Source organism: Botryllus schlosseri, chromosome 4 (genome assembly GCF_051294905.1).
Source record: "Botryllus schlosseri isolate E-star chromosome 4, Bs_hap1, whole genome shotgun sequence".
NCBI lineage: Eukaryota > Metazoa > Chordata > Ascidiacea > Stolidobranchia > Styelidae > Botryllus > Botryllus schlosseri.
Window position 1 is genome coordinate 7113224 of NC_137239.1, and position 20618 is coordinate 7133841.

The 20618-nt window shown below is 38.8% G+C and overlaps 1 protein-coding gene across 1 annotated transcript in view; it reads left to right on the forward strand.

Annotated features, from left to right (window-relative positions):
* LOC145437984 (uncharacterized) overlaps positions 1–20618 on the forward strand; it is a gene marked incomplete at its 5' end in the record, with an annotated part of 459138 nt that overhangs the window by 153839 nt on the left and 284681 nt on the right. The gene's annotated exons all lie outside the window — the stretch shown is intronic.

A 20618-nucleotide genomic window follows, 5' to 3' on the forward strand; every position in this document is an offset into this window, starting at 1 on the left:
AGCGCCTCGAGAAAATGAGGTAAATGAGGTTGCTGTCACTATCAAAGAACAATCAAAGAGGAACAGTGCTCTAAACCTGATGCATGTGGTCTCAAACTAAAGTTGGAAGTGTGCAAAACATTTTGACGCTGATCATTTTCCTCAAAAACTCGCTATATTCAAACAGCAGATAAAAGAATTTCACGAAATAGTAGGCATCGATCGTTCAATAACTGTGGTATTTAGATGACACTTCATTTACTGATGCTGCGTTGAAATTCCGAAACGTATTCTTTACTGTTGCGTTTTTTATACTTCGAAGAGACTTTAGGGGGTACAGAACTTCAATACACATTTTAATATTATATGCATATCATAAATATATTAAAACCCAAAGCTTTTCGAGCTGACACACTTCAGGGGCAATCGTCGGCAACTAGAGAATTTCAAAAACTTGCATTTACCTACATTGCATACATCCAATTGTGTTGATATTATGATGGAACTATAATGGCTGATGCTTAAATGCTGTTCATAGTTTCAACTTTAATTTGTTTTGATTTAGATTCAACTTGATATTCCGAGAGCGGGGCCACTGTGAGGACATCCAAATCCTTAGTAGCATTCGGGAGGTTGATGATGTTTATGTATAGGCCCACATGAACACTTTTGTCAACACCATCATAATTGTGGCTGAACAGTGATATGACGTAGAAAGATGAGCCTTTTTGGTCATCAGTAGAAAGATTGCGGTTTGGGTTGTCAAAAACAGTTATAAAAAATCAGAAAAGCAGTGGCGGCCCGTGACAATACTGGGTGGTAAGGCAAAGGGTTCACGCGATGCGCACGTGATCATACGCAATTTTTATGCGGTATAAACATTAGGCATGGTTAACTAAGCTTACGTATTTGAAATTTTTCCGAAGAAAATACGAAATGCAGTAGTCCACCTGCAAATGCACCATGCAATTGCACAGCGATATTGTAATTACCTTATTATTCAATGAAATATAAGAACATAACAAGGAACGGTTAACGAGACGAAACAACATGTTATGCTCTTGATCTTGTTTGAACAATAACTCATACGACGAGGTTGCAATATGAAATCAGTATATTATCAGCAGAGTAACTTCAAGGCAGCGACACGATCCAGAGTTCAGTTAAACGAAAGACCAGTAGACAACAGAAAACATGGTATAAATACTAAGCACGACACACGAGGAAATAATGATTGGCGGTAATTACTAATCCTAGACAAATAAGAGGCAAACGATACCAACGTAAAATGCATGAACATAACAATCCTCCCCTCTAAGTTAGGAGTACGAGGTAATTTACGTTGGCCGATAGAAATCAGTTTGGGTCCTACTTCTAAGCGGATAACGTCTGCCCGATCTTCGAGCAGGACTAGCTGCAGGGTGTTGTGCCCTATTCCTGACCAATGGCAGGTCGAGTCAATTCGAGTCATTTTCAATTCACCACCGAGCCAAGTCCGAGTCCAGGTTATCGATCAGAGGTTCGAGTCCGAGCCATGGTGTTATGTCTCGAGTCCAAGTCCTAGTCATTGTGTTGACGGCTAAGTTTCCAGTAAAGGTCTTGTTAAAACCACTTTCATAACTTTGTTTGGTGATATCGAATGCTTCGCATTCATAATATACTAATTTTCCTCACATGTAGCAGTTTCTGGTCGCATTTTGAAGTACCAGTACCAATAAACGAAATCCCGATAAGGTGGTTACTTCACTATTCCTAGAAATTACATCGTAATGTCGGTCTTTACCGTCTGAGTCTCGAGTCATATGACTTGGTCCGAGTCATGCGCAATGACTCGAGTCCAAGTCGAGTCGATACACAGATTGACTCGAGTGGAGTTGAGTAATTTCCGTATTTTAAGAAAAGGACTCGAGTCAAGTTGAGTCATCTAAAAATCGTGACTCGAGTCGGACTCGAGTCATTACTGCCCAGGATTGATGTGGCCTTTACGACCAGATTTATGACATATAGCATGTCGATATTGACAGTCTTTTCTCTGGTGATCGATGAAACAGCGACTGCAGGATTTCGGTCTTTCCGGGAAGTTGCCCTGGATGGATTTGGACGGTTTTCTCCCCTTCTGGTAACTTCCCGTCATTTCGTTGACGATGGAAGTGTCTTTAGCGTTACCGTTACTCTCGCCCTGGATAACCCATTCAGTTTCAAGCGTTCTCACGTGCGTTGCGGCTACTTTGAGAACGTCGTCGAGGGATGGATTGGTTTGTGTTAGACAATGCCGTCTCACATCCGCGTGCGGCGTTTCTCTAATAATGAGATCGCGCATTAGTTTGAGTTCTTTTAGGCAATTCAACAATTTTAAGAAGTAGCCTAAGTTTTGAGGTTTTGTTCTCTGTTATGAGAATTTTTGTTAAATGTAGGGCAAATTTGACGAAGATACAGTAAATCAACACTGAAGTAACGCTCCGGCGGCTATTTCGGGAGCTGAGCAGGAAAGTTGACCTTTTTTTAGTCAACCACCTGATAATGGAAAGAAAAACTGTACCCCCACATAAACATGCATCTGTTGATTCTTTATCAGCTGGTATCTAGACGTGAATTCGTTGGTTCTAAATCAGATAGTATATGTAGACGTGAATTCGTTGGTTCTCTATAATAAGCTATTTGTGAGCAGTCGTCGATGTGCTCGCAATAATAACTCAATGCTTGTATTTGTGATGTATCAGACTGAGAAGACAGATATTTGATGTAAAGCTCTAAAATTAGTAAAGTTTTTATATTGGCGGCCTGTCTCGTCTATCTGTAGCATCGGTAAATAAGGCCAGGAACTGTCCATTATCAGCCTAAATAAACATGTGCCAAGACTCTGATAGGGACAAAATAAGCATGTTTGGCAAGCAAGGAATTCAATATCACCCAAGCAGGATTGAAAACATAAGTTGAACATGACGTCAATACTGTGACTTGGACTCGAGTCATAACACTATGACTCGGACTTGACCCTTTAAACTGTGACTTGGACTCGGACTCGACTCGGTGATGAATTGAAAATGACTCGACTTGACTCGAGTCAAAACCACAAAAGTAAGATTGACTCGTGACTCGGAACCATGTGACTTGGTTACAACCCTGATGATAGGCTTACCATATTTTGGAAATCTAAAAAGAGGGTACTTTTTCAGCAATTTCTGACTTCCAAAACCGGAGAAGAATTTTCAAAAACCGGTGAATTTTTCCCACTTTGTGTTCGGTTGACTAAAAAAAAAGTCATCTGACCGCTCAGAGCTCAAAATACCGTTTTTCTCTCCACATTGCCAGGTGGATGACTAAAAAAAATAAAAATTTAAAAAAGAGGACAAATAGGCGTCCTCCGAGGGCACTTTCAAAAAAGTCAAAAAAGAGGACAAATCCTCTTAAAAGAGGACGTATGGTAAGCCTATGATATGAAGAATTGCTAGATTGCGAAACGGTAGTTTCAAGCGTTATGATGGGATATATTTACTGTGATAGAATCACCTCATCCGCGTCAGCGGTGTCTTACAAAAGCCTAGAGGTGGGCCGTGCTATAAGTCGGCAGTTACGGAAAATAAGAAGAATATCGGCCTGGTGTAAATGACCATAGCAGTCGACAAACACCATGAATACCCCAAAAAAACTGTGATAGAATATTTGATATGGGCGACAATACGGTGTGAGAGGAACCAAGTAATTCGGTACCTAAATTATATTCATTGATACTTTCGTGAAAACATATTGTCACTCCATCACTACTATGCGCGAAGCGCATCAAAGTTTCTGGACTTTAATTGACTTTTATGAATATTAAATATTGGTACTCCGTGAAAACAGCCCCGAAATTCCTCAGGCTATCTTTCGTATTGGGGACAAAACTACTTCTGCTTGACCAACATAAAATAGCGAAAAGTAATAAAGTAGATCACGAAATATTAAGAAGTAGAAACAGAAGTAGAGAAAATCAGATCTACTTGAGTAAGTACCAGAAGTAGAGGAAAACTACTTGAGTACTTCCAAAAAGTAGAATTACTTCGTTACTGACCACCTCTGCGAATTGGTACGTGCCAATTCGTACCATTGGTAAGCACCACTACGCCTGCATTGTGCAATCATCAAAGAGCCGCAATGAAAATCTCCAACAGCCGCATGAGGCTCACGAGCCGCAGTTTTCCTACCTCTGATCTCCATCTACTTGCTCTAACTGTCGAACCGTCGAGTCCGAGGTTTCCAACCATTTCATATCCTGTATGTCGACTATATCGGGTGCAAATTGTCCGTAGACTCATACTTCATGTTTTTACAAAATTATGCCATAATTATACACTGTTTGAAAACAATTCTTTAGGGTATTATTTAAAAACAGTATTCAAAACATGTTTCAAAGAAAGTGTTCTAAAACACCATTTGTGTAAAATACAACCCTAAATCTGACAATCAGTAGTAGGATTTTGTGGGCCATACCTTTTCTGGAATAACCGTAATGTAGGTATACTAGTATCTCTATAGTCATCATTCCATGAAGAACACAAATCGCTGCGTGCTACATATGGTGTCACATTATTGCGCTCTAATATTGATAACGCAACGTGTGATCAATGACGTCACTTCTTCTGTATCGCTCGAGTATAAAAAGCCGCGACGGACACAACTCGGGCTATAGACTCATCATAAGCCGCTACCTGAAAGCCTGAAATATGGTCATATGTTTCGAGTAATATCTGTGGATTCAATAATACCTCGGAAGCATACTGGTAGGGTTGCATTTAAAACAAATAGTTGTTTGAAACACTTTGTTTAAAACATGTTTTAAACAGTGTTTTGAAGAAATGCCTGTAAAAAAAAAATTATTTTGTTATTGTATAATTATGCCATAATTGTGTGAATACTTTCCACAAAACATGTCGTATGAGCCTACGGAAGACTACCACCTTTAATAGCCGATATATACGATATGGGATTGTTGGAAACCTCAAATAGTCGGCTCAACAGCTATAGCACGTAGATATTTCGTCAAAGGAGCTATATTTATTCTATATTTTCCATAATGAATGCGAATCAACTATGACGTCACAACTGAATATTCGTGACGTCATGGCCTGAAAAACAAACAAATAAAAACAACAATAAAAAACATGTTTTTAACAAGGGCCGGGTCTTAACATGTTTATTTCGAAATGATTTTTGTTTTAAATGCAACATTACATACAAGACCGGAGTCTTCAGTTAGATAGCCAAGCCAGTCAAACCTAATACTTATGGTTAGCTCAAATTCTGCTTCAGCAGTGATCAGTACTAATAACCTGCAGTATTCTAACAAGATCGGTATAACCGATAAACAGCAATTCCGTGCAAGAATTGAACGATTTAGTATAGATCGAAATCTAATCTGCAACTAGGAAATGTCACATAAACACACGCGCAATTTTCGTTGAGAACAAAGTGGGTTATTGCGCGAATCCCGACATGGACAGGCAACGTCTAGCAAATTTAATTATATAGTCTTACTACGCATACGTTTCCGGTCGACAAGCGTGGAAATATTTCAAACTTATTGAATGAATTTGGTCAATAATAATGGTAGGCTACTTGCAATAGGCAACGTTCGTAATTGGGTCGCTAATCTGATCTTTCTCACAGCGCACTTCACGGAGTCCTTGGTTGGCTGTTATATGTATTGGTCTGTTCTGGTAATCAATCTGCGCGCTCTCACGGGTGGTATATTTTATATTCGTGTATTTGACAACCCTAATTATGCTCCACCATATCTGAGCAAAAGCTCAGTTGCTGAGTTTCGGAGGGATCAGGTTTGGCGTGTCGCAGATATGGGTGTAGATGTTGTTCTTCTGTTATTCCTGGAGCTGTTTCGACTCACTGGCGTAGCAGCATGTGCTGCCGCCCCTGGCTCTCGCTTAAAATGCCGCCCCCCTCAGTAGACCGCAGCAAATTTCTACATAGATTCATGTTCAAGCAATCTTTTCAAAAAAATATATTACAAATAATATGCCGCGTCTCAGCCTCACCGTCTCAACGTTAATAACGCCAAAAATAATAAAGACGAGAAATAGCGAACGAATGTATTTCATTTTCGAGTCTTAATTAACACTTGTATAAATTTAGGCCCAATCTGTCAATCTGACAATTATAACCAACTTATACAGTTCCTATGACCGGTTTACCTTCACAGCTATCTCGGTCTGTTGTACCAAATCGTAACTAGGGCTGGGTACAATGATTCGAGTACTCCAATCTGATGATTCAAGTCCAGTGGTAAAAGACGATTTTTTTCGAGTACTGAAATTATACGCTCTTCGCCATTGATGTTAATTTATCAACAATAATTATAGTTTCGATACTATTTTCCACTGTGGAAGCCTTGAAACATTGATTGGCCGTATCGCAGCATACAAAACATGTAGTGCAAAGTTATTAAGTTTAGTGGAAATACCACATTTCAGAAGTCATGATCACCCCTCAACATTGTCACAAAATGTAATGAAATCAGTATGGTCGAAAAAATACCAAAGTATGTTTAATGTGATGTATGATGAATAACAGGCATTATATTCTTTGTGGTGGGATAAAAGGTACATATTTTAACTGTGACATATGGCATTCTGTTTTGACCTCATATATAGGGATACTGGAATACTCGACTCGACTCGACTCGACTCGACTCGACTCGAAGCATATTATTATTAATAAGTGATTCAGAATCGAATCACTCAGGTACTCGATTTTGCCAAACCCCAATCGTAATCCAAAGTATAGATCACTAACCTACGGCTCGGTGGGCAACTTAGTTGTCACACTTGAATACCCACTACCCAGACACTACTGATGTGACTGGTAAAAGCAGCATAATTGGTCATGGTCATCCTATAGTTGGCCAGGCCTTCCGTGCGGTCAAATTTAACAATACTGATCGTAATCGAAAGCTATCGTTGCCCTGATTCCGGAAATACAATTTAAATCCTGGTTTGAAAATCGGCAATTTTCCGAATAATCGCACGATATAATTTCCATTATCATGGTCCATTGGTCATTGTGTTCCGATTGTTAGGAGTGGTTCCATTGTCATGTTAACATATTCCAAATCAGCGCGACACTAGATTTCGATTGAGACCAGTCTGATTAAATTTTAGCTCCCGGGACGCCAGCTATATAGGACTACCAATTACGCTTCTTTTAGCCGGCTGTGTAGTGTACACTGTGCACTAGGGCTCTTCAAAAATGACTTTTTTTCTCAAATCGCACTGGCTACTTGATAAAATTGTTAGGTTGCTTCATTTAAGCCTACACACCAAATTTGGTTCAATTCCAACCAGTAGCCGCATTGCTACAGGAGAAGAAAGTTTCTATTCATTATATAAAAATAAATAACAAAAAATTTGAAAATTTTCTGTTCACCCCATGAAAGTGTTAGGTTGTCTATAGAAACGATGTTCACCAAATTTTGTTAAATTCCGAACAGTGGAAGCGGAGTTATTGCCGTCGAAAAATTTGGATTCGAGTAAAATAGTATTTACGGTGGGGACCACTATAATACATAATTAAAGAATTGGTGTGCACTGTGCACTGTGCAGCCTCATTTTGCCGCCCCCTTGGAGCCTGCCGCCCCTGGCGCAGAGCCAGAACCGCCAGGTGGCTGCTACGCCACTGCTGAAGTGGAATTCCAGCGTCGTTTGTTTGCTATAAGCCAGGAAATTAGAGTCGACGCTTCGCGCAATTTTGACAGGTAGTCTCACACACTTTGCTGCATCTGGGCTTCATACTAATACATGCATAATTTTGGCATGTCGAGAATACGGGTAATTATAATTAAATCATCAATAAACGCCGGAGGCGAGTCATTTAAACCTTGTTGGTAGATAATAGCGCTTTCGACTACAATAAAGTTGCCCTGCCACAAAAATAGAAGCCTTAATGATTATACAGAGGAAAGTTTAATTTTACATCGAATTATTCGAATCGACTACGTAAATTGTATAGGTATGAGGTGAAATAAAACGGATTTACGCAAAAGTTGCCGGCGGTGTCTTATAAAGTAATAATGTAAGCTGCGATGGATGCTGCTATATAATGCTAGTAGCGAATATAGTAGAAAGTCCGCGTCTGGATGAATGTAAGCAGGTGCGCATACTACCGTAGTAAAACGCATAACAGAATTCACGCAAAAGTCGATATTGCTTTGTGATGATTTTGATGTTGTTCCATACCGATTGGGAAGATAGGACTCCTAATTTCCTAACTAACTACATAATCCCTAGTAACGTAGTCAGACGCATAACGGAATTTACGCAAAATCGGTATTGCTCTGCAATAATTTTGATCACTATGTTTTGATAATAACTTTCTTCCGAGAAATAAATAACATTCATTATACGTTAGATTATACTTTTCCTTGATATTCTATTATGTGTATTTAGGGCTAATGCGACATCACTATGTTGGCGACAGGCCTGATTTGAACACACTAATTTTGCGAATTAAACTTATCGCCCAACACGGACACTCAATGAAGAGCACCCTGGAGACCCACATAAATGCTCCACAATTCTTGACATATAATTTACTGAGCATATAATAAGCTGACAAAACCTATACTTGAGTACTCCGAAATGTACAAGTACTTTACCTTTACACGACGTTTTTGTAAAATGAATACTAAATTTATTGAAAAATAAAAATTATGTACTCAAGTAGGTTTTAGTCTACACGCACCAACTACTCAAGTGTTTATGACACAGGAATGATTCATTAAGTATAGCGCAAGCAGGCCAAACGTATACTTGAGTACTCCAAAATGTACAAGTACTTCGCTATGTACTCCCTCCACGTAAAAAGTGACTAGGTTTTAGACTACTTTATCGATTTTCGATGTTGCGCAAATACCACAAACTTTGCTTGCTTTCAGGGCTGGCAACTAAATGCAAGACAGACTTTACGCAAAAGTCTCTATTCTAAAAATTTTATCAAGTTAATAGTTTAAAAACTTATACTTGAGCACTACGAAATGTACAAGTACTTTACCTTTACGCGACGTTTTTTGTAAAATGAATACCAATTTTATTGAAAAAATAAAATATAAAAAAGAGCGAAAAATTACATTTTATCCCGGAACGCAACAAGAAAAATCGTATGAATTTGTAAACTACTAATTCATGGCATATTATTAATTCTACTTGTATACTTTTTCATATTTTGTAACAATTTTAGTAGTACTTAAGTAAAATTCTGAATATAAACTAATCGAAAAATTCGGTAACCAATTTCGTATAGGCTTTGCATACAACTGAGGAAAGTTACATCAACGCGTGTTAACTAATTGTATTATGTAGCTTGTAATTCATGCAAGTTTCGAAACTTCTACACTGAGTCTTTTAAAGTAGATAGAATCGAAAAAACTAATCGAAAATATTTACGAAGTCTGGATGCGACATATTTGGGTTTTTTTAAAATTATTCATACCCATGATTCGAAATGCTTTTAACTAACTTATGTTTTCGACATAAGATAAGCGTGAAGTGTACGAATTTCGATGTTGCGCAAATACCACAAACTTTGCCTGCTTTCAGAGCCGGCAACTAAATGCAAGACAGACTTTACGCAAAAGTTGCTATTCTGAAAATTTTGTCAAAGTAATAGTTTGAAAACTTATACTTGAGCACTACGAAATATACAAGTACTTTATCTTTACACGACGTTTTTTGTAAAATGAATACTAATTTTATTGAAAAAATAAAAAATAAAAAAGAGCGAAAAATTACATTTTATCCCGGAACGCAACAAGAAAAATCGTATGAATTTGTAAACTACTTATTCATGACATAATAATAATTCTACTTGTACACTTTTTCACATTTTATAACACTTTAAGTAGTACTTAACAGTTTCAGTTTTAAATAAAATACGGAATATAAATATAATCGAAAAATTCGGTAACCAATTTCGCGTAGGCTATGCATACAAATGAGGAAAGTTACATCAACGCGTGTTAAATAGTTGTATCGAGTTACCAAATGATTTTTCCTTACATCAAAACAACTAGAACGTAAAACTACATTAAAAAACGTATCTAAATGAGCTCCAGGGCATTGTGATTATGCAACATACCAAATTTCATCACACATTTCATGATGGAACAACTGTAAAACTAACGCAGTTCTATAGCAACTTTCGCCTAAATCTGTTTTCGGTAGCGTGTACATATACATAGTCAGCTTTAATAACAGAATTACCATGCTGATATGTGACTCCTCACCTTGAAACTTGGTACGTAGCTGTAGGACATTGTGATTATGCAGCATACCAAATTTCCTCACGCATTTCATAATGGAACAACTTTAAAACTAACGCGGCTCTACATCGACTTGTTGCGTACATCTGTTTTGCGGGAGCGTATAGCACATACCTATACATAGTCAACTTTAATAACGGAATTACCATGCTTAACATTGAATCCCAACTCTAAACTTGATACGTACATGTAGGACATTATGGCAATGCACCATGCTAAATTTAATCACACATCTAATGATGGAACACCTTTAAAACTAACGCAGTCGAATACCGACTTTTACGCATATCTGTTTTGCGTGAACCTAGCATATACCTATAGTCAATTTTAATAGCAGAATTACCGTGTTAAACATTGAATTCCCACCTTGAAAGTTGGTACGCGGTTATAGGACATTATAAAAATGCACCATACAAAATCCCATCACACATTTCATGATGTAACAACTTTAAAACGAACGCGGCTCCACATCGACTTTTGGCGTACATCTGTTTTGCGTGAGCGTATAGCACGTACCCATACATAGCCAACTTTAATGACGGAATTACCATGCTTAACATTGAATCCCAACTCTAAACTTGATACGTAGTTGCAGGACATTATGGCAATGCACCATGCTAAATTTCATCACACATCTAATGATGGAACACCTTTGGAACTATCGCAGTCGAATACCGACTTTTACGCATATCTGTTTTTCGTGAACATAGCATGTACCCATACATAGTCAATTTTAATAACAGAATTAGCTTGCTAAACATTAAATTCTCACCTTGAACGTTGGTACGCAGTTGTAGGACATAATAACAATGCACCATACCAAATTTCGTCAGACATTTCATGATGTAACACCTTTAAAACCAACGCAGTTCTTCTTAATAACGGAATTACCATGTTAATAATCGACTCCCCACCTTGAAACTCGGTACGCAGTTGTAAGACATTATGACAATGCACCATGTCAAATTTTGTTACGCATTTCATGATTGAACAACTTTAAAACTAACGCAGTTCCATACCGACTTTTGCGGGAGCGTAGCACGTACCTATGCATACTCAACTTTAATAACGGAATTACCGAGCTAAACATTGAATGCTCAACTTGAAGACTCAACTTGAAGATTGGTTCACAGGTGTAGGACATTACGACAATGGAACATATCAAATTTCATCACACGTTTCATGATGGAACACCTTTAAAACTGACGCAGTTCTATACCAACTTCGCGTGAATCTGTTTGCGGGAGCGTAGCACGTACCTATGCGTGATCAACTTTAGTGATGGAATTACAGATGTAATTAAGCTTCAACACTTTTACAATGATTCGTCTTGCTTCCTATAACATCCCACTCGATGCCCTCGTTATTAGGCTGTAATCTCAGCCTGGGCTATGTCTTGAAGCCTACGGGACTCTGCAAATTGTTTCGATTTATTCTGTCCGTTTCAATTTAAGATAAGGAAGCCCATTTCACACAATGTATCGATGCCTACGGTACTCTACAAAATTTTCTGATTAATTCTCCCTATGCTTATTTATTATAAGAAAGATGATTTGACACCTAAAGTACGAAATACTTGTTCGCTTGAGCTAAGCCGCAGCGCTTGGAGTGGAATTTCACGGGGTATGTGGACTCATTTCGTAGGGCTCTATGCCATAGGAGCATACTTAACGCTCCAATTCGATTCCCGCACATTCCATATAATTACTAATAGAACCATTGAGTACCAGCCTTGACATTTTCCGTAGTACTAGATGGCATGTATACATTTTCATGACATCCGACAGTACGACGGAGACTATCAAAATATCGAAAATAGCCGTCTATTCTTTTCTGAAATAATCACGGTTTTATCAGGACTTCCCTTCATATAAACTCCAGCAGAATCACTAATAACCTCTCAAGTTTACTCAATTTACTTTAATTTGATACTCGTGTACCAAATCCCTATTTTCCGCAAGTATGATAGAGGCTATCGCTCGATACTCAACGATTCGTAATTTTGCTGGAATACAAGTACAATTAAGGATTGAAAAGTAACTGATATAGGTGGTTATGTTTGTAGGATATTTACACTTCTACTTACCGGTTTTTCAGAAGAAACTAACTACTTTTAGGACTTTACATTTTAAAGTAGTTTGAGGTTACGTTTGTATCACCTTGACATGTGCTATTATCAAAAACTGCTTTTGCTAAACTCTTACACTTTCACTAAACTTCTACACTGAATCTTGTAAAGTAGATAGAAAAGGAAAACTATTAACATAAGGTAAGTGAGAAGCACGCAAATTTCGATGGCATACAAATGCCACAAACTGCGCTAACTTTCGGAGTTGTTAAGTATAGTACTCGTACTTCTTGAGAATACCCAAGTAGGTGTTTTGCCTACATGCACCAAACACTCTCAAGTCCTTATGATATTGGACTACATCAACTTCATGATAGCTAGAATATTAAACAGAAATATACCTAGAGTAGCCTACTAACGTTTTACTTACTCGGAAATGACTACTTCTACCTTATTTTAAAGGATACCTCGTTCGAAGCGAAATTTTATGTTGTTTTGGATAATATCCAAGATGTAGGCTCACTTTGAAGGGTACTTCGTAAAACTCAAATATTGCGCAGTGAGATTTCGCAAATTCTCGAAGTATTTTTGTTATTTTTATTGCGATAAGTCATTCTGCAGCGCGAAAATGCGTCATAGGATATAGATGAAACTAGCACCACTCATCAAGACCGCTGAAAACAGTACATTTCAACATTTAGTAGCAGTAAATTTCTAGTAAAGTACAAGAAGTGATGATTTCCGAGTGAGTTAAAAAGTAAGTATTGCAGGTATAGTTTACCCGAAAACCGAATACTCTGAAATAGAAGTAGCTGCAGTGTAAATAGTTAATCACTTGATTAAGTTTAGTGCAAGCAGATAAAACCTATACTTGAGTACTACAAAATGCACGAGTACTTCGCTATCGCCTCCCTCCACGTAATAAGTGACTACGGTTTGAGACTGCTTTTACCGATACTCGTCGGTTTCAGTTTTAGATAGAATTCGGAAACCAAATAATTTCATAAACATAAGCTAATTAAATGAATTTACTCGAATGTACTATACCGCGCTGATAAGATTAATTGTAATATACTTATCATGTTACAGCGATATTTCTAGCGTAGAAAATCTTTAAAATGTAGTAAGCAGGCCAATATGAAGATATTCGTTGAGCTGAATAAACATAAAAAATACCCTGGACTACTTTATCGGTACTTTACAGTTTCAGTTTTAGATAAAATTTGTCCCATTCACCTATAATTACAACTCCTCGCTATCTAAACATGTTTAGAATATATTATTTGCGATGATACGAGCCCGTAAAGTACTCAAGTAGCTTTTCGTAGGATATAGATGAAACTGACACCACTCACCAAGACCACTGGTCCACTGAAAAAAGTACATTGTAGCAGTAAAGTTCTACTAAAGTACAAGAAGTAATGATTTCCGAGTAAGTATTGAAGGTATAGTTTGGTCGAAAAAGCAAAAAACTCTGAAATAGAAGTAGATGCAGTGTAAATAGTTAATCACTTCAATAAGTATAGCGCAAGCAGGCCAAACCTATACTTGAGTACTCCAAAATGTACAAGTATACTTCGCTATGTTCTCCCTCCACGTAAAAAGTGACTAGGTTTTAGACTACTTTATCGGTACTCGACAGTTTCAGTTTTAGATAAAATTTGGTAAGACTTTAAATTTTAAAGTAGTTTGAGCTTACGTTTGTATCATCTTGACAAGTAACATTATCAGACATGAAAATGGTACTATCGCCTAATATAGAAGTTAATACACGTCAATGTGCTTCGGAATTCACGAGAAATTGCTTACTAAGAGAAGTATATTCTTGTATACACAATAGTGGAGAGAATATTTAAAATGTAGTAAACAGGCCGATGGGTATTCGTTGAGTTGTATAAGCATAAAAAACATTCCCGCGCGCGTGTCTTAGTATTGGGTGGTATAGGGTTAGGAAGAGTTAGGTTAAGGAGGACTACCAATTACGCTTCTTTTAGCCGGCTGTGTAGTGTACACTGTGCACTAGGGCTCTTCAAAAATGACTTTTTTTCTCAAATCGCACTGGCTACTTGATAAAATTGTTAGGTTGCTTCATTTAAGCCTACACACCAAATTTGGTTCAATTCCAACCAGTAGCCGCATTGCTACAGGAGAAGAAAGTTTCTATTCATTATATAAAAATAAATAACAAAAAATTTGAAAATTTTCTGTTCACCCCATGAAAGTGTTAGGTTGTCTATAGAAACGATGTTCACCAAATTTTGTTAAATTCCGAACAGTGGAAGCGGAGTTATTGCCAGGGTTGTAACCAAGTCACAAGGCTCCGAGTCACAAGTCAATCTCACTTTTATAGTTTTGACTCGAGTCAAGTCGAGTCATTTCAATTCACCACCGAGTCAAGTCCGAGTCCAAGTCAGCGAGCAGAGGGTCGAGTCCGAGTCACGGAATTATGACTCGAGTCCGAGTCCAAGTCATTGTGTTCACTGCTCGGTTTCCAGTTAAAGTCTTGGTAAACGCACTTTTTATAACTCAGTTTGGTGATATCGAATGGTTCGCATTCAAAATATACCAATTTTCCTCACTCTTGGCAGTTTCTGGTCGCATTTTGAAGTACCAGTACCAACAGACAAAATCCCAATAGTGTGTTGGCTCTGGAATTACAATGAAATGTCGGTCTTGACCGTCTGAGTCTCGAGTCAATGACTTGGTTCGAGTCATGCGCAATGAATCGAGTCCAAGTCGAGTCAATACACAGATTGACTCGAGTCGAGTCGAGTCATTTCCGTATTTTGAAAAAATGACTCGAGTCAAGTCGAGTCATCAGAAAATCGTGACTCGAGTCGGACTCGAGTCGAGTCATGACTCGAGTCATTACAACCCTGGTTATTGCCGTCGAAAAATTTGGATTTGAGTAAAATAGTATTTACGGTGGGGACCACTATAATACATAATTAAAGAATTGGTGTGCACTGTGCACTGTGCAGCCTCATTTTGCCGCCCCCTCTGAGCCTGCCGCCCCTGGCGAAGAGCCAGAACCGCCAGATGGCTGCTACGCCACTGCTGAAGTGGAATTCCAGCGTCGTTGTTTGCTATAAGCCAGGAAATTAGAGTCGACGCTTCGCGCAATTTTGACAGGTAGTCTCACACACTTTGCTGCATCTGGGCTTCATACTAATACATGCATAATTTTGGCATGTCGAGAATACGGGTAATTATAATTAAATCATCAATAAACGCCGGAGGCGAGTCATTTAAACCTTGTTGGTAGATTATAGCGCTTTCGACTACAACAAAGTTGCCCTGCCACAAAAAATAGAAGCCTTAATGATTATACAGAGGAAAGTTCAATTTTACATCGAATTATTCGAATCGACTACGTAAATTGTATAGGTATGAGGTGAAATAAAACGGATTTACGCAAAAGTTGCCGGCGGTGTCTTATAAAGTAATAATGTAAGCTGCGATGGATGCTGCTATATAATGCTAGTAGCGAATATAGTAGAAAGTCCGCGTCTGGATGAATGTAAGCAGGTGCGCATACTACCGTAGTAAAACGCATAACAGAATTCACGCAAAAGTCGATATTGCTTTGTGATGATTTTGATGTTGTTCCATACCGATTGGGAAGATAGGACTCCTAATTTCCTAACTAACTACATAATCCCTAGTAACGTAGTCAGACGCATAACGGAATTTACGCAAAATCGGTATTGCTCTGCAATAATTTTGATCACTATGCTTTGATAATAACTTGCTTCCGAGAAATAAATAACATTCATTATACGTTAGATCAGTGGTTCCCAACCTTTTTCCACCCACGTACCATTTTGAGGTTTTATGCAGTGCTCGCGTACCACCTATATAAGTTACGCACGTTTCCACCATTTATGACGTCATTCTCACGTATTTAACCTATGCAAGGTGTATTAACAAATTCTAATAAACTAGGCAGGGATGTCAAACATAATGGCCCGTGGGCCGGTTCGGCCCGCAAGACGATTTTATTAGGCCCGCACAGCAATTCTGAGTACATTGAAAAAAGATTATATTATCCATCACATCCACAGTAATAAACCAAATTACAAAGTCCGCGTTGACAGTTAAATATCTTGTATTCATCACACCGCATACGCAGGGATAACGCCAGATTATCACTAAAGCAGGGGTGGCCAACCGTTTTGCCATTCACATTTCGACGACTCGTGTAGCCTACGGCCGCATTCCAAGGCATAGTCGTAATGAACGAGCTTGACGCCAAATACCCAGGTTAAGGTGTCTATGTCCATTTCTGGTAAACTCCGGACTAATCTATTTAATGGTAGGCTTACTATGCGCACCAAAATCGCGAGTGGTCACTGGTAATGTTAAGGATGGAAGTGCTCATAGTCGCGCGAAGCGCGAAAAAAAATCACATTCACCAAAGAATTTCGTCATTGATATTAATAGTTTTACATATTACTATAAAACATTCATCCTTTCTCATCCCGTGTGATCAGAGTCAATGGTAGAGTTGATGTAGGGGTGTTTTCGAAAAATTTAACACAAGTTATAAATTATGATGCATCTTCGGGTAGGCCAATTGGTATTAGTAACTTTGTAGCAAGCAGTTAATTCTTGACCTCCCATCAGGATTTTTAGCATAGTGAGGAGCAAACGATTCCGAGCTGATATTTCCATGTGAGGCGCATCATTTTCCATTGATGTTCGCATCTGTATTGTGGGGCTCTGATTGCAAAGGGTGCTACTATATTGAAATCGAAAAATGTAGTGGCATTGAATTGCGCCCAGCGCGAAGAAAATTTCAAGATTAATTAAAATCTTTCAAGAAATCGGGAGTCAATTCGTAAATCCGAATTGCATGTCTACGGCCGACCAAATTCCCTCTTACGGCCTTAGGTAGGCCACCCCTGGACTAAAGCAAAGGGAACACTGAAATATGTCTACTTGTATCGCCGGTAATGCCATTGTATTCAACCGGACAAACATCGTATTTTCGCCAATTTCATTGCTCGCAAATAATGGTGTTGCGATTCGCTAGAATGAAACCCCTACGATCCGTGTATTATCTGATAATAAAGTATTCCAGCGAGAAGCAATGGCACGAGGCAACATTTTGGGTTCTGTTGACTGGTTCGGCCCGCGAGCGATTTCATGACTTCGATCCGGCCCGCGATTCAATTTGAGTTTGACAGCCCTGAACTATAGGCATTATTACCCAGGGTTGATGGGATGCATGGAATTGTTTTTTCACCACCAGTCACAAGAAGAAGAACATAATGAAATAACAACACACATTAAAAGTCAATTTATTTAATGCGATGGCTGCATTTGTTTATTTTCCACTAGCTTGTCGATGCGTGGTATACGTTTGCTTACAGCGCATCGAAAGTCATGTATGGGCGCAACAAGTCGGTTTCGTTTCTTAAATTTGATAGTCATCAGGTATGAAAATCCTTGCTCGCATTCCCACGTATAAGGGAAAATTAGCAGCTGATGGGGAAAAGCGTGAGACGACGGCTTCAAAAAACTCAAAATCAACCTTACCGGAACTAGTAACTCCCTTAGGTCGAAAAAAACAGAATGTACTCGCGTACCACCTGGAATACCTTCGCGTACCACTAGTGGTACGCGTACCACAGGTTGGGAACCACTGCGTTAGATGATACTTTTCCTTGATATTCTATTATGTGTATTTAGGGCTAATGCGACATCACTATGTTGGAGACAGGCCTGATTTGAACACACTAATTTTGCGAATTAAACTTATCGCCCAACACGGACACTCAATGAAGAGCACCCTGGAGATCCACATAAATGCTCCACAATTCTTGACATATAATATACCAGTGGTTCCCAACCTTTTTGTCTTCATTCCCCACTACAGATTTATTCCGAGCCTTCATTCCCCACCAGGACCGTAACAGCACTCCGTCAGCCCCACCAAAAAAACGTTGATCTTGATCGCCCACAGGGTGATAAACCTAATTAACTGATAACCTAAACCTAACCCCCTCAGCCCCGCTGAGCCAGTACGCTTTTATCCCGCTACTTATCAGCACATTGGATATACTGTTTAGTGCGTCGCCTTATTAGGACTAAATGAGCGAAGCGCGACAAATTTATATAGTTCGTGTTTGAATAGGTAAATATGATCGGGAATTGCATACATGTTGTTATCAATTTTTATCCCCTCTCTGCTCACGTAATCAGATTTACAGGTAGAGCTGAGTGAGGTGTGTTGGAAAAGGTAGGACCCCTAAATAAGAACTAAATATTTTCAGGCGGACCCGTTGGTATATTGACTTCATTACATTATGCTATTTCGTGACCTCCTATATCTGCTATGTCAAAAGATATGGAAATCTCCCAAACTAAAAGGCACACACGATTTCAAATTGGTATTGCTTTACTGGCAAATAATTTTTCCCTGCGGGATGGCATTTGTCCTGTGGGGTCCAGTTCGCCAGGACAGGAACATTCGGCGCCAGCCATTTAGCCGCCTATGGACAATTTAACATATATGTATATTGTATGTTTTCGGTCACCACAAGGTCATTCCTTATCGGCCAAGGTCTTCTCGCCGCTGATCGTTCTGGTACACTTCTCGGAGTTGCATGCTACATGGCCTTGGTGTGTCCTGGCGCAGTAATGGCCGACGTCGAAGTCTCCATTTCTATAAATTCTACGTATTTTCTGGGGGAAGGGTACCGAATAATCAGATATTCGGCGATATTAAATCGCGCCCGAAGCGCGAAAATATTTTGATAAAGTGGCATGAATTTATAAAAAAAAATACTTTAATTTATGGTATTAATTCACAAAATAATTTTTGGCCTCTTCGAACTCGCCGTCCCCCCTAATTGGGGGGTTTGGGGTGTGGAAGTTACGGTCCTGTTCCCCACTACCCAGCACTTCTGTCATCACAGAGCAGCTATCTGCTGGTACACCAGTACGCGAGACAATCGCCTTTAACTGCAACATAAAACGTATTGTGAACCGATACCAGTAACGCTCAAAATTTCGCGAAAGTGTTATTTCACGTGAAACTAGTCGTGCTGGATGCGTTTGTGACGCCATCATTGGTCATCCAGAGTTAAAAATGAGGTTTTGTGAACAACACGCAATATAATTTTCGATACATACATTCCAGCGCAGTTAACTGGTAACGGTAATTGCGCATGTGACTCCGTGAATGTGTATACTGTCCTGTATGTAATTTTGAACAAATGCGTCTATTCCCCACCGGAAATCATTGAATTCCCCACCAGTGGGGAACCACTGTAATATACTGAGCATATAATAAGCTGACAAAACCTATACTTGAGTACTCCGAAATGTACAAGTACTTTACCTTTACACGACGTTTTTGTAAAATGAATACTAATTTTATTGAAAAATAAAAATTATGTACTCAAGTAGGTTTTTGTCTACACGCACCAACTACTCAAGTGTTTATGACACAGGAATGATTCATTAAGTATAGCGCAAGCAGGCCAAACGTATACTTGAGTACTCCAAACTGTACAAGTACTTCGCTATGTACTCCCTCCACGTAAAAAGTGACTAGGTTTTCGACTACTTTATCGATTTTCGATGTTGCGCAAATACCACAAACTTTGCTTGTCATTATTACGTCACAACGAAAAAATTATTTCTATATTTCGAACTTGGTTAACCCAAGCCCCCGAACTACTCCAATCTCCGGCTAAGCAAATTTGCGTGATCACCATCTTACATATGCATTGTGGGTAGTAGGCTGGACGACTTAGTACAGGCGCTTATGGAAAAACGTCCAGTGTTGAAATATATTTGATTCGTAAGTGGTTTGTAGTATTTTATACGAAGGGAGCTTTGAATGAATAATCATCGTAACATTCAGGATTTGTTTCAGCCCAATATCTCGTGTTTATATCTGTGTTATCTGTGTATTTCGACATGTCGAAGACATCTCGGTTTGGTGGTAGTGTTTGTTGCGCCTATGGGTGCAGTAAAAGGCAGAAAAAGATATCCACGGAGTCATATATGAGAAGTAATAGCGATGGTAGTAGCGACGAAGAGTCTTTGGTAAAGCGTCGGCATCCAAGAACATTTCACCGGTGAGTTGTTGTTGTTGTTTATTAAAAAGAAGGATTTGGCGCTTATCACCTGTTGGTCTTTTGCACCACGACCAAGAATTGCGTAATAAATGAAAATCAGTTCACGATGGAGTACGTATTGGATAGACATTTAAAAAAGAAAAAAGCATTTCATTGATACATATACGAAAGA